The 15,125-nt window shown below is 50.6% G+C and overlaps 1 protein-coding gene and 1 pseudogene across 1 annotated transcript in view; both read left to right on the plus strand.

Moving 5' to 3' along the window:
• GALNT17 (polypeptide N-acetylgalactosaminyltransferase 17) overlaps positions 1-15,125 on the plus strand; it is a 389,162-nt gene that overhangs the window by 163,755 nt on the left and 210,282 nt on the right. The window lies entirely within an intron of this gene.
• On the plus strand, positions 7,875-8,144 carry LOC142423456 (PAT complex subunit Asterix pseudogene; annotated as a pseudogene).

Consider the following 15,125-nt stretch of genomic DNA (forward strand, 5'->3'; position numbering starts at 1 on the left):
CTAGTGCCCAAAGGGTCTAATAAAAGTTGTAAGACATCAGAGCATGTGGAGTAGCTGTACTTCAGTGATCGGTCCATTTCCCTTGCATTGCGTTGCTGTGGCGATTGCTGGCTGCTGTCAAACCGACGCCGACTCTTGGCGACCATGTGTGACAGTTAGATTTTATGTCAGCTTGACTTGTGGAGGGTTGGCATCCAACTTATCAATCAGATCATAGCCGGATGTTGGCTCTTGGGCGGTATGGCCTTTTGATGAGGCCCTGGGGACCCCTCTTCTCTCTCTGCTCCTTCACCTTCCTGCTTGCTGGGATCCTATGACTCCCTCCTGACCCTGAATGCTGTTGATGCCCTACTATGTTTGCACCAACCTTGGGACCGTTCAACTCTGCCCCCATGCACCTGTGATCCGCCTGCTTCCTGCTTCACCTGTCTGGATCATTGTCCTGCAGCTGTGTGAGTCTGAAGAGGGCCCCATCTAGCCTCGAACTTATGGACTCCAGTTGGACCGGGCTGGGATGATTTCTTGATCTAGAGCTCTTACTTACACATATCTGAGTGTCGCTGTTGATGTTCCTCTAGACAACGCAGGCTAACACACCGTATGCACAATGTCACTCAGCCCAGTGCCGTGCTCATGATCATCAGTATGTGGGAGTCCTTGGTGGTAGCTCAATCCATCTCAAAGAGGGGAAGGTCTCCCTCTTTCCCATTGAACCCCTGTTTTATTATCTGTAATGTTCTTATACCTTTCCTGATGATGCATCCATAGTCAGTGAACGGGCATCTTGCCACCCTCCCTTCGGAGAGCATCGTTCTGGTTGTAAGTTCTCTGAGACTGAGTGGCTTGCTCCTCTTGCACTCCCTGATACATGAAATCCCTGATAATTGACCAGAAGTGGTGATTTCCTATGGGACCACCTGATTCTTCTGTTCTGTGGTATGTGACCCTCTGTGTATATTTTAGCCTTTGTCTTCTCATTAATCATAACAGCAAGGTAATCATGTTATGCTGTTCTCTCCATCATAGGAAAATTACTGAGTTACAACTAGTCAGGTTTCCCCCCCACCCCCTCCCAACATCCTTCTTTTGCACCAAGGACTAAATGAATGATTTCACACTTGACTAAAAAGGCCATAAATGGTTTCTGAGAGATAAATGGAAATGAAGCCAGGAATTTATTATAATTTTAAAATGTTTGGGGTCTTGAATGTTAGACTTGGCTGTTGGGGAGCTGCAATGCATGTCTCTCATGAGAAGTCTCAGCATTTGGAACTCTTGACGCCTAGAGGAATATTGGGTTACACATGGGCTGGCTGACCAAAGGTCAACAGTTTGAAACCACCAGCAGCCTTGTGGCAGAAAGATGAGTCTTTCTGCCCCTGTAAAGACTTACTACCTCTTAAACCCACAGGAGCATGACTGCTCTGTCCTGTAGGGTCACTCTGAATCAGACTCAACAAGATCGCAGTAAGTCTGGCTTTGGCAACCCTGTTCTCCAACTAAAGGGTCATTTTCGTTCCCTTCAACGTTACCAATTTGTTGGTTTGCTTATTTATTTTTTCAGTTTAAAGCTGTACCACCAAGCATTTGGCTTCATCTTACTTACATACTTTGGACATATTTCCAGGGACAGAGGGGTCCCTGGAAATGGACATCAGGTTTGGTAAAGTAGAGGGGCGGCGTAAAAGAGGAAGGCTCTTGATGAGATGGATTGACACAGTGTCTGTAACAATGGGCTCAGGCACAATTGTAAGGATGGCACAGAACCGGGCAGTGTTTCTTTCTTTTTCGGTGCTATGGGGGGTATTATTTTTTAAAATTATTTTATTGGGGGCTTGTACAGCTCTTATCACAATCCATCCATCCATCCATCCATCCATCCATCCATCCATCCATCCATCCATCCATCCATCCATGGTGTCAAGCACATTTGGACATATGCTGCCATCATCATTTTCAAGACATGGTCTTTCTACTTCAGCCCTTGGGATCAGCTCATTACCGCCCCTTGGGCAGTGCTCCATTCTATTGTGCACAGGACCACCGCGGACTCAATGGGACCTAAACAACGCCAAAGTATTCTACATTATTGATTTTACACAACCGCTTCCGTGTTTACAATTCAGTGGCATCAATGACGTTTTCCATACATGACATCCTTCTCTCTCTCCTAGTCCATAACAATCCAGAACCATTCACCCGGACTCAATTCCCCCTCAGCACAAACTCCCTTCTTCCCCCTCCGTTCTACCTCCTGGCAAGTGCTAATTATCTTTGTTTTTATGTATTTTCCTGCTGGTTTCATGTGGAAGGAGGCTTCCCAAAGTTTGCAGGGAAGTGGAATGAAAAGATAATAGAATTTCCCACAGACTTTCCAAAACCCCCTGGTCCATGAGCTCCTACAGCGTGTGCCTTTTTGGGACTCATTCTGTTTCCAGGATTCATCTGCCTGGTGATCTGCTTTGAGACGTCACCTCTCTTTACGCCTGCGTGATATACACCACTGTTTTCCATTCACCCGTGACTGGGCAGTTGGCTTGTCGGCACCTTTGGGCTCTTGTGAAAAGTGCTGTAGTAAATGTGGGCTGGCAGGATTCTGTTTATGGAGCTCTTCCAGCCCTACCTACACACACCTGGGATCCGGGTTGCTGGGCCAGATGGTAGTCTAAGCTCAGTTCTTTGAGCAATGGTTAATCCGCATCCGTGTATATTCCCACCAGCCGGGGGCGCAGTACTACTGCCCCTTCTCTTATGTCTTCTTCATTATAGTTCTTGAGTAGTAATCAGAACCCAGGGATCTCTGGTGGTGTCATAGTTATGTGTTCAGCTGCGATCCACAGGGTGAGCAGTTCGAAACCACCAGCTGGTACAGAATCACGGTCTTGGAAACCCACAGGGACAGGCCGACCTTGTCCTATAGGCTCACTTTGAGTCAGCATCAACTTGGTGGCAGTGAGTTTGTTGAGTTTGAATCAGAGCCCTAAAAGTAAACATTGGCTGCTAACAAGAAAGTCAAAGGTTTGAACTCACCACCTATCCTGTGGGAGAAAGGGCAAGACAGCATGCTTCCTACATGTGCTGCTTTGGGGCCTCCTGCGGGACCAGTTCTCCTCTGTCCTCCAGGATCTCTGCACTGCGGCTGCCTCAGAACGGACTTGATGGCAGTGGGTTGGGCTTGCTTTGCCTCCATCTGTGGTGAGATTCAGTGGACTTTCCGTGTGGTCGACACAGACCTGAGAGCTTGTGGCAGGTGGAAAGGACCAGGCAGGGAGTGTTCAGCCAGGTGTGAGAGGTGGCTGGCTGGATCAGATCCCGCGACATTGAGTCCCCATCGACCTTGCTTCCTGCAGCGTCATGTGAACGTCTTCGGCTTCAGCTTGCAGATCCCGGCGACCATGGGCATGGTCTCTGTTACAAGTGGCACCGCATCTTGACTGCCAGTGAACACGGGGACCACACGTGCAGGCAGGGAGGACCAGCACGGGTTGGGCACAATTTAGATGGCATTTGTTTCTGAGACGCTGCCTGTGCTGCTGGTCCGGGTGTGGCTTCTATCTGAGGGAGGCATGCCCAGAGACAATTTTGTCTTTGTGAATGTACTGCCCCCGGGGAGCGTGTCTGTGCACCCACTTTTTGCATTCCTCCCGGGGAGCATACGTGTGCGCGTGGTTAACAGATTCAGTGACCGCCTCCTGCCCTATCACACCATGTGTACTTAACAGCCATTAGCATGTTTGCTGCCTGCTGTGTGCGAATCGCCCCAGCAAAGAACAGTCCTTCTCTGTGGCTTTCTGAGTTATGCTGAAGATGACAGCCAGCGGTTTGCAGAGCACTGCGTTCCTTTGTATCTTGCAAAAATTCAGAATGCGTTGATTCCCTCTTGCCCACCGGAAGCGGGTGTGCAGGCAGGCCTGGCGATGAGGAAGACTTGCTTCTTCTTGCCTGGATGGTAACCAGGCTGATGGAGCTACGTTTGTCCTGGCAGGTGTGTCTTATGAAAACAAAAGCATGCATGTACGTGCGCACCGGAGATGCTCATCCCAGCCCTGCCCCGGGAGCTGACCTGTGAAGGAAAGATGGCCAATTGGGGGTGGATGAAGGGCAGTGCAATTGCCCACACAGACACTGTAGTCACGCCGTTTGTTGGCCGTTAGTTCCTCCAGCTGTGAACAAGGATCGGAATTAGTTGCAACCCCAGACTCCGCCTAGTTCCAGTACTAGAGTATTTGGGGGAGAGCAGACAACATGGCCTGGTGTCATGGTCTGGGTTCTCTGGAGAACCAGAACCAGGGAGGCTCCTATAGAGACCAAAAAACCATACTGCCGATTAAGTCCATTCTGACTCATGAGCAACCTTATAGGACAAGGCAGAACTGCACTGTGGGTTTTCCAAAACTGTAACTCTTTATGGGCGTAGAAAGCCTCATCTTTCTCCTGAGGAGCAGCTGATGGTTTCAAACTGCTGATCTGTGGTTAGCAACCCACCATGCAGCCCATTCTACCACCAGGGATCTTGGAAGTTTGTGCACACACGTGTGTGTGTGTGTGTGTGTGTGTGAGTGTAGATAGAGAGACAGAGAAATTGACATCAAGAAAATGGCTCCTGCCATTTTAGATGTGGGCAAGTCCACGCCTGAACCAGTTGGTTCCATTTCCATAGGTTGGATGGAGATTCCCTGATGCATGTAGCTGCAGGGGCTGATGCATCCAAGATGACAGCGAGGCAACAGGCTGGTGACTGCAGAGGTGAATGAATCCCAGGATGGGCAGGCAAGATGATAGGCCATTGGCTTGAGTCAATGAGCCTCCAGTGAGGATTCAGACTCAGCCAACAGCAAAGCAAGCTTTTCCACAGCGTTCACTTTTAAGGGAAGCAGGTCACACTCCTGAGGAAGCTGCTTTCAATTGCATCAGGACTGTGGCCTGAATAAAGTTGCTGGAATCCATCTTGATCTTTTACAATGAACTAGCTGCTCATAGCAGATCCCATTATGGAGCTGATCACGTTGTGTTAGATCCCATCATGGGGGATGGCTACACGTTAACGACCAAACCACTGCTCAACCAGGTGGACACAACTCACACGCCCCACCTCCCCTCTCTCTCTCTCTCTCTCTCTCTCTCTCTCTCTCTCTCTCTCTCTCTCTCTCTCTCTCTCTCTCACACACACACACACACACACACACACACACACACACACACACACACACAGTCAGCGACTCGATGGAACCTAACTGAATCCCGTTGCTCTCAATTCAGTTTTGATCCACGGAGACCCTGTGAGTTGCAGCATGGAACTGCTCCGTCCGGCTTTCTTGGTGGTTGTCTCTGTGAAAGCAGATTGCCAGGCCTTTCTTACGTGATGCAGTTGACCAGGCTCAACATGACTACTTTCCTTCAAGTGTCAGCCACCTGCACCATTGCACATCAGATGCTGGGGAAGATGGTGGTGATCCCGAGGCGAAGTCCTGTTGTCGTAGCAGAGGGGTCATTTGCAAGTGCACTTCGACACCCGAGCCGCTCTGTGGGGAACAGCAGCCAGTGCCAGTGGTCCTTTAGACACGTTCTCTGCCTCGGGCCAGGCCTGTGGGCGTCTGCTCTTGTGCCCTGGCTTAATACTCTGAAGACTAGGCACACTCCTCCTTCAGGACACTCCTGTCTAGTTCCTCCAAAACGGCAATCTGGTGCCTCGAGGCTGCTGCCCACGTCTTTTCCTTCTGCCAGAAGCCTCCTGCCCCACCCTGGTCCCCAGCCAGTGGCGGCCCAGCCCAACGCTCCCTCTTCCGTGAATTCCAATCTAAGATAACCTTTTGTCAAATAATGGCATTCCCACACACATTTCATTTGGCCAGTGCGGAGCAGAGAGCATCTCTTCCAGATGCATCACTAGGCATTTTTTTATTAGAACCCATTTTCAATTACTCAGAAAGCCTTTTTTTTTTTTCTTCAAAGACACGCACACAGATGGTCTGGCAGAAAATTATCTTAGGAATAAAAGAGATGCCAGGACACTCATTTTTAAAAAGTCCTTACATTGCTTGCTAGACCTTCACAGGCTTCCTGCCTGCCATCAAGCCTGGCTGGCTGAACGTGAACAGGATTCTTTAGGGAGCTAGGCGTCCCTAAGACCAGAGGGATTCATTTGCCGGGGCTGACTGCCAAGCAAACATTCCTCTCTGCTAACCGACTGCCCTCCACTCCCAGATTTCTGGGTGAAATTGTCTTCCTTTGTAGCTCACATCTCTCCTCCATTCTGGTCGCCATCGTGTGCCTGTTGCCAACGTGACCCCACCTTTTGCCAGTGCCGCCCACATTAGATGCCAGTCTACTGGGGAAGAATATGGAGGGCACTGTGGATGGCTGGAAGGACAAACGGATCCATCTTGGAAGCAGGACAGCCCGAGTTTAGAGGCAAGGATAGTGAGACATCATCTTACGTATGTTGGACATGTGGTCAGGAGAGACCAGTCCCTGGAGAAGGACGCCATGCTTGGTGAAGTAGAGGCGCAGGCCCTCGGGGAGCAGGTGGCTTGATGCAGTGGCAGCCACAAGGGTCTCAGGCACTGGAGCAGCTGAGGGGATGGCTCGGGACCGGGCAGTGTTTTGTTCCATGTGCACAGGGTTGCTATGGGTCAGAACCGACTCGATGGCACCTACGAAGTCTAACAGATCCTGAGGGTCTCTGTCTTTTGAGGCCACGAACATGTGCAGATACCGGGTGAGTGGATGACTCGTGAATGGCAGCAAGAATTCAGCCTGTTTCTTTGAGACTAGGCATCGGAAGGACCCAGGCTAGGAAAAGGCCTTGTGTGGAGTCAAGTACAGGCTCAGCGAAAAGGAGCCAGCCCGGGGTGACCCAGTCGCTGCAGCAGTGGGTTCAGGCGGAGCAGTGACTGAGGCTGGCCCAAGACCGGGTGCCATTTTTTCCTGTGCTATTGAAGGTCATCAAGCCCTTGGGCTCGAGCCAACACCACCATAACAAACAACTGATGGTAGATAGAGAGAGACCCTTCAATTAGCCCCAGCTCCACACCCCTCTCACTCCAGCAAGGACCCCCACTGGGTGTGCAGGGTGGATATCCTTTGGCATCTCCAAGCTAGGCACGTTCAACTTCAACTTTTAAAGGTTCTGCTAACTACTCTCCAAGACTTGGCCCACATACACTTCAACCAGCAGGCCTATCCTTGCTTATCTTTCCTCTCTGTTGTGGATACGTATGTCTTCTTTTTTTTTTTTTTTCTTGCCAGTCTAAAAGTTAAAAACTCCCTTCCCCAGTAGTCCTGGATCTTTCCCTGGTTACTACAGAGCAGGGGTGGTGAACATCTGGCTCCAGGCCTATTAAAAGAAAAGAAAACAAAAACAAAACTCAGTGGTGGCTTCGAACCGCCAACCACTTGGATCACAGCCCAACTCATAACCACTTGTACACCCCCAGGCACACAAAACCATCCATTCCAGCTAATATCACATGCGCCGCCAAAGACAAGCCAAACAAGCCAACACATTGGGGCAAGTTAATGAAGCGTTTGACCAGTCTGGCCCTGGAGTGATGGTCAAAATACCCAATTTGCCCTAAGCAGAAGAAGAACGCCCACCCACCGCTGTAGAGGCTGATTGATCTTTTCACCAGCTTATTGGCTATTTTTGTTTCTCTTCTTGATCTCCGAGAGAGATGGGCGACTCTTTCTCACTGTGCTGGAAAAGTTGGTGTTCTCTCCTGGGAATTTCTGTCCCTTTTGCTTCATCTGTCTCCAAACAGCGTTGTGAGGACAGGCCCTCACGATCATGTCCCATTTCCTTCACCAACGAGGGGCTTTAACGGAACAGCACAGGGGTGCGTCCAGCCTTCCACTCGGCTACGTCTGCGAACAGTATGGCGGACCCACGGACGCCAAACAAGGTGTTGCGGTACAAGCCTCCGCCGAGCGAGTGTAACCCGGCCTTGGGCGATCCGACGCCGGACTACATGAACCTACTCAGCATGATCGTTAGCATGTGCGGACTCATGCTCAAGCGGAAACGGTGTGCTTGGGTTGCCGTCTACTGCTCCTCCATCAGCTCCGCCAATTCCCTGAGGTCAGAGGATACCAAACAGATGAAGAGTAGCCTTATGTTGTCCATCTCGGCGGTGGTGATGTCCTAGCTCTAGAACCCTCAACCCATGACGCCCCCCTGGTGATGCCAGTCTTGAGGGGTCGCATCCTGCACCCCCTCTACTTCCTTCTGGATTGGCCGTTGACTCTTGTCTCGGGCTTCCCTGGCTGGGGTGGTCTCCGGTCTCTCTCAGCTGAATGGAGGGAACCTAGTCCCTTCTCTGGGCTCACCCTCTGCTAGGATGTAAGGAGACGATCCTAGGCCTACCTATGTCCATGCCCTTCTCCTCCACCTGCTGCCTGCTGCCGATGGAAATGTGGGCTGTGTTTCTGGGCAACTTTTCCTGTTGAAAATAAGTTAATAATAAAGTTGGTTTTTCACTCTGAAAAAAAACAAAACAAAAAACCAGAGCAGCACAGGACCTGACTGTGTTCCGTCCTTTCAGGCATCAGGTCACTATGAGTGGGAACTGACCTCCCAGTACCTGATGAGAGCCTATCTCATCAATGAAGAGGATGCCTCGGAGGCCCCACCCATCCCCTCGGCTCTGTTGAAACCACCCATCCTCCTCCTGCTCTTTCTCTGGTCTCCCTATGGAGCCTTCTTCCTCCGTGTCTTCAGAGGCTGTCCAAACACGGCTTGGATTCGAACTGGCTCTTCATCCTCAGGAGGAGCTGATGAGGGGTATAGGCCCAGAAGGCCCTTTTGGAAGCCCCAAACCCCAATTGGCCAGCCAAGGGTTCCCCCTGGAGTGTGAGGCGGCAGCTGGCACTCCCCCCCTTTGGCTGCCATCCTTTGTGTCCCCTGGCGGTCAGCTGGGAGGGCTAATGGGTAGACCAGTGCACCAGATGCTCCGAGCACAAGTGGAGAACCAGAAACAATGGTGAGCGCCCTTGAAGGATGTCTCCATCCAGGAACAGAAAACACCAGAACCAAAGAACCCCGTCACTAGCACTGTCCCGATGCTTCTGATTCCTGGAGACCCATGTGCCACCAGACAGGACCGCTCCTGGTAATATTTACAGCAGCGGGTAACCAGGCCTTTCTTCCTTGGTGCTCGTGCGTGGGTTCAAACCACCGACCTTCAAGTTTGTCCCGTGCCTGTTGAGCCCACCTCGATGCCTGGTAATCCCACGGGATAGACTAGAACTCCCCTCCCCGGGTTTCTGAGGCTGTAAATCTTGACAGCTGCAGGCAATCTCATCTTTCTCCAGCAGAGGGGCTGGTGGGCTGGAACCTTGGACCTTGAGGTTAGCAGTCCCAGGGTGGTCAAGTGCAAACTGGATGTGGCACCTGGGACCCCAGGGCCCAGAGGACAGGACAGCAGGACAGCAGCATATATGGAGCAAGCAGTCTGCGGATCAGAGGTGGCAAGTGCAGGGGTAGGGGGTGACGCTGGCCGTCTGAGCACAGCGTGCTTGCATGGTGTCCTCGCCGGACATCTGGAGCCCCGCATCAGAGGGGCCACCCGTCTTTGATTTGCCAGGCCAGTCACACCACTCCCTTGATTGGTCCCCTCTGACTGGGTGAAGTCTTGAGGGTGGCTCGGGCTTCAGGTCGCCCGCAGGCCACTCTTGTCCTTTCTCCTCCCACACACCGCTCCAGGGGCGCCTCTCTCTGGGTGGGCGCTGCTCATCCTTGCCCTCGAGTTTGCACATGGGATTCCTACCTGCCTCCCCCCTCGCCCTTTGAAGACCCTCCTCTGAACATCACCGCCTGAGCTCCCTGGTCCTGCTGCAATGCTCCCTCCCATGCACACCCTGCCCCCGGCCCTCTCTGTGCACGCAGGCAGAGCCAGCCCCTGAGTCCTTCCGAACCGCCCCTCATGGTTGGTTTGTGGCTCTGGCCACGATAGCGATGCACCTACCCTTGTTCTTGTCCGCGCTCTTGGAGCTGGGAGCTCCTCCTGGGGGGCATTGAGTTATGAAACTTTTGCGGCCGTCAAGCTTGGCTCAGTCCAGAAAGCGTGTTCTGAGTTGGTAAATGTCAGAGCCAAAGCAAGGGCCGCTGTCCTCGGTCCTGTTAGAAACAAAGATGCAGCTTCTTAAACCATGGTGCAAGAGAGACTGCGCTACCCAGTGCTCCTGTGGCGGAGCTACCTCAGACTGGGGCATGTGTGTGTGTGTGGGGGGGGGGGGTGGCTCTCTCAAGAACAGACAGCTTTTCTTCTAGGCCCAGCAGCAGAGGCCAAACCAGGGGCCCTGTTGATTTCCCTGTGAGCATCTCTGCTGGTTTCTGGGGTGGGCCAGAGATCTGTCTGTGTGTGTCTGTGTGTCTGTCTGTCAGTGTGTCTCCATGTCTGTCTGTGTGTCTCCGTGACTGTTCACTGTTCTTCTAACTCAGAAGAGATTAGGGACAGGCTCCCCCGGTGCTGATGTGACCCCGCTCATATAACAAAAAAAAACCCCTATTCCCTGCAGGTGTTAGGATTTGTGGGTGGTGAAATCCAACCCATACATGGTTCCATGTTAAAACCAAAGGGGTGGGTGCCATCTCCCATGGGTGCAACGTCTGAGGTTACGCCAACCCCACCCCCCTGCCATTGAGTCAGTCCCTACCCAGAACGACCTGCAGGACAAAGTAGGAGAGCGACCTCTGGCTTTCCCAGATTGTACGTCATCACCAGAGTCGACAGCCCATCTTTCTTCCAAGGAGCAACGGGTGGGTCTGAACTGCTGAGCTTGTGCTGAGCAGCTCGGTGTGCGGCCTGCTACGCCACCAGGATGCTCTTTGAGGCTCACTAGGAGGCTTCCAAAACATTCATGGACAAAGGGGATGAAAAGATCATGGAATTTTTCCATAGCTCCCCGAGCCTCCTTGTGTTTTCTTTTTTAAATCATATTTTGGGGGCTCCTACCACTCTTATCACAATCCATATAGACATCATTGGGTCAAGCACATTTGTACGTTCGTTACCCTCATCATTCTCAAAGCATCCGCTCTCCACTTAAGCCCTTGGCATTGGCTCCTTATTTCCCCCCTCCCTCCATGCTACCCCCTCCCTCATGAATCCTTGATGATATATAAATTGTTATTTTGTCATATCTTACACTTTCCGACGTCTCCCTTTACCCACTTTTCTGTTTGGGATGAGATATGGTCCCACAGGGAGGAGGTTAGATGTAGATCCTTGTAATCTGTCCCCCTTTCAACCCCACCCTCCCTCTACCCTCCTGGTATCACCACTCTCACCACTAGTCCTGAAGGGATCATCTGACCTGGATTCCCTGTGTTTCCAGTTCCTATCTGTACCAGTGTACATCCTCTGGTCTTGCCATATTTGTAAGGTAGAATTGGGATCATGATAGTGGGGAGTGGGGGGCAGCATTTAGGAACTAGAGGAAAGTTGTATTTTTCATCATTGCTACACTGCACCCTGACTGGCTTGTCTCCTCTCCGCAATCCTTCTGTAAAGGGATGTCCAGTTGCCTACAGATGGGTCTTGGGTCCCTAATCTGCACTCCGCCTCATTCACAATGATTTCATTTTTCTGTTCTTTGATGCCTGATACCTGATCCATTCAACACCTCGTGATCACACAGGCTGGTGTGCTTCTTCCATGTGGGCTTTATTTTTTCTGAGCTAGATGGCCGCTTGTTTACCTTCAAGTCTTTAACACCCCAGACACTATATCTTTTGATAGCCAGGCACCATCAGCTTTCTTCGCCACATTTGCCTATGCACCTGCTTTTTCTTCAACGGTTGTGTCAGGAAGGTGAGCATCATAGAATGCCAGTTTAATAGAACAAAGTATTCTTACATTGAGGGAGTACTTGAGTACCCCCTGATATTTTCAATACTCCATATCTGGAGCTTTTTCGAATGTTTGGGATGAGATAAGGTCAGCATCCCTCCGCACAGTGAACTGCTTCTCCAGAGATTGGATGTCACCACGTCAGGCAGGTACAAGGGATGAGAGGGGGACTTGATGGGGCCAAAGAATGCATAGAAGGTTGACTGCGGCCCCCAGGCTTCCTGGGTCCTGTGTTTGCCGTCATGGCCAAGAAGAGATCCTGTGGACAATGTTTCTGCTCTGGAATGTAGCCGTGTGACTTCTTTAATAAATACCCATCACTGCTGAGTCTTGTCTGTGAGCTCTGTTTGGCCAGGGCAACAGGTGATCAATTCCAGCAGAGAAATTGAGGCCGTTGGGAGTTGATGCCACAGTAGAATGAAGAGGAAGGTGGAGGGTGGAGGCAGGTCCAACCTCTGTCTCATGGGACTCACCACGTGGGCAGATGTGGAATTGGGTTCTCCTTACCTCTACTGGAAGCAGAGGAGGTCAGAAGCGGGCCCCATACCGTTGCCTCAGACACATGAGATCAGGCCCTGCCCTCTTTCCACAGGCCATCACTCAGAAAGCGAAAACAGTTGTGATCACTCTTCCGATTCAGCCTTCTCTTTACAACGGTGGAGTCACAGGACATGCTGTAGGGTGACCCGGTGTGGCTCTAAATTATGCCAATAGATGTCACACCCGTGTGAAAACCCAAGGGCTTTTAAGCCAGACATCGGCAGCTCTCTTTAATTCTGCAGTGGGGCTCTGTCATGCGTGAATTCCTCTAAACAGAAATGTGTTTTCCTGTGTTCTTGGTGCGCACTATAAAACAACAACAACAAAAACCAAATAGCAAACTTATCAAGTAGCAAAGGAATCTGTCACGTCACCTTCAAGCAGTAGAGTGACATGTCTTTGTTGTTTTAATTCAAAGTTCTTTGCTGAGTAGCCAGGCTCTGTCCAGTTTCCTCTGCTTACTAGCCATGTGTCCTGCTCATCCTCCAAGTTGGGGCACATGTTTGGTTAGTTTCTTCCAGTTGCGCTGTGGCCGGTGTTGGGTTTCAATACTAAGTAGTACCAGATTAATTATCTCAACTATCCTGTTATGTTTTGCTGTTCTCAGTTCCCTGTTGCCTTTTTACAATTTGTTTTGGAGCACGAGAAGCTTGTGGTTGTTAGGAAATTATTACATCACATCTTGGAAAGCCTTCAACACGCTGTTTTATAAACATGCACTTCTACTTTCCCTCCCTTCTATTTTGAGTTCAAAGCATGGCTCTTTTAACTGATGTCTCTTTTGAAGTGCATTGGAGAGGGAGTCTCTCATCTCCCCCCTGCCCCACCCCCACCCCCACCCCAAGACTCTTATCCTAACATCATTTAATTGAATTATTATTATTTTCTTCCACGTTGGTTTCTGGGAACTTCTTGGCATGTACCAAACAAACTCACTGCCATCGAGTCAATGTTGACTCATAGCAACCCCCTGCGGCTTTCGGGACTGCCACTGTGGACGGGAGTAGAAAGCGTAGTCGTTCCTGAGGTGGTTTTGAACCGCCGACCATGAGGATTGCACACAGTGTGTCACCACTACCGCCAGCCAGGGCTCCTTGGCATCTACTCGCTTTTCATTGCATTTGGTCCATGACCTCTTTGAAAGCCCACTGTTGCAGAATTCTCTAAGCCAGTGTCTGTTTCCGGGTCTCTTGATTCCCTTTAACTTCTGCTTTTATCTTTTTTCTTGGAGTACATAGTTTGTTTTGTTTTTCACTTCAAGGATATTGAAAGGTCTTTGGAAAATTAGAATATAACAACAAAAACACAACTCTTGTTGTGGTGTGGTGCCTTGAGTCCATTTCAACCCACAGTGAACCTCTGCACAACAGAACAAGACAAGACCCGGGGCAGTGCCTTCCTGACAGTTGCTCATCTGTGTGATCCCATCCAGGCAGCCACTCTTGTTAATCCATCTTGTTGCAGATCTTCCCCGTTGTCACCGCCCCGCGACTGGACGATGTCCTCCTCCAGGGACTGGTCTCTCCGGACAAGGTGTCCAGAGCACGTGAGATGACGCCTCATCATCCTTCTCTCAGGAGCATTTTCAGCCTGCTCTTTCTAGAGCCGTGCTGATTGCATGATGGGGCTGTAGCGTGGGGCGTAACCAGCGCATGGAAGTCTGACGTCCCTATGGTTCTTTTCCTCATCAATGTTTTGTTGCTTCTCCTTACCGCGTGAGTCTCCCGGGTCAACCGCTGACATCATTTGTCAAGCGCTAGGAGTCATTCCATAGAAATCTTTTAAACACTAACTAGTATTTTTTAAAATTATGAACAAATATGTGTTTAAAGGAGAAACTAGAGACCCCCGTGGAGTGTACGTGAATAAAAACAAGAACAAAACTTACTGCCATCGAGTCGATTGTGACTCATAGCAACCCTTCAGGGTCAGGGCAGAACTGCTCCTGTGAGTTTCTGAGACTGTAAATCTTCACGGGAGTAGAAAGCCTCGTTTTTCTCTATCGGGGCTGGTGGTTTCCAACTGGTGACCTTGTGGTTAGCAGCCCAACATGCCACCCGTGGGCTCCCTCCACAGGAATAATAGAAGTCATTAAAAAGAATTGTCCACTCAGACTGTTCTTGGTAAATAATCCCGTCCATTTTGCAGAAGCTAAGAGCGTTGACATTCTGCAGACAGGTAGACTGGCATTTGGAATCCAGTCCTCCTGACCACTCACCTGGCTTTGAGCCAGTTACTCTACACCTCCGTTTTCTCCTCCACAAAGCGGGGATGTGTCCATTCCTGGCTCGTGGTGGAATGTGGTGAGATGATGTAGGAGGGTGGGTCGAGACAGCCTGCCTACAAAATCCCAAACACCTTCATTGGACAACAGATGCCTCTCTGCTTTGACTCGAACTGGCCCAGCAGATCCCTGCAGCAGCCACTGTTTTGATTAGACCTTGCTCTCTGGATTGTTTGGGTAAACCCAAGGCTCATCCCTGGTTAGTATTCATCCCACAAATGGCCTTCAGCAGCCTGTATCTCACTTAAAAGACAGAAAGCCAAGCTCTGTGAGCTGATCCATCTTCATTCAATACTTCGGCCACCCACTGAGATGAAAGCTTGCTCAGGCCAAGATGTTCACTTGCAATGCAGAAATGCTGGACCACCTGAGGTTTCAACTTTGGTCGCTATGGCATCAGGGACAGTTCTGTGGTCTTCTTCCACTGGCTTCGGGACTTCAAACACCATTTC

The sequence above is a fragment of the Tenrec ecaudatus genome, chromosome 12 (genome assembly GCF_050624435.1).
Source record: "Tenrec ecaudatus isolate mTenEca1 chromosome 12, mTenEca1.hap1, whole genome shotgun sequence".
Taxonomy (NCBI): domain Eukaryota; kingdom Metazoa; phylum Chordata; class Mammalia; order Afrosoricida; family Tenrecidae; genus Tenrec; species Tenrec ecaudatus.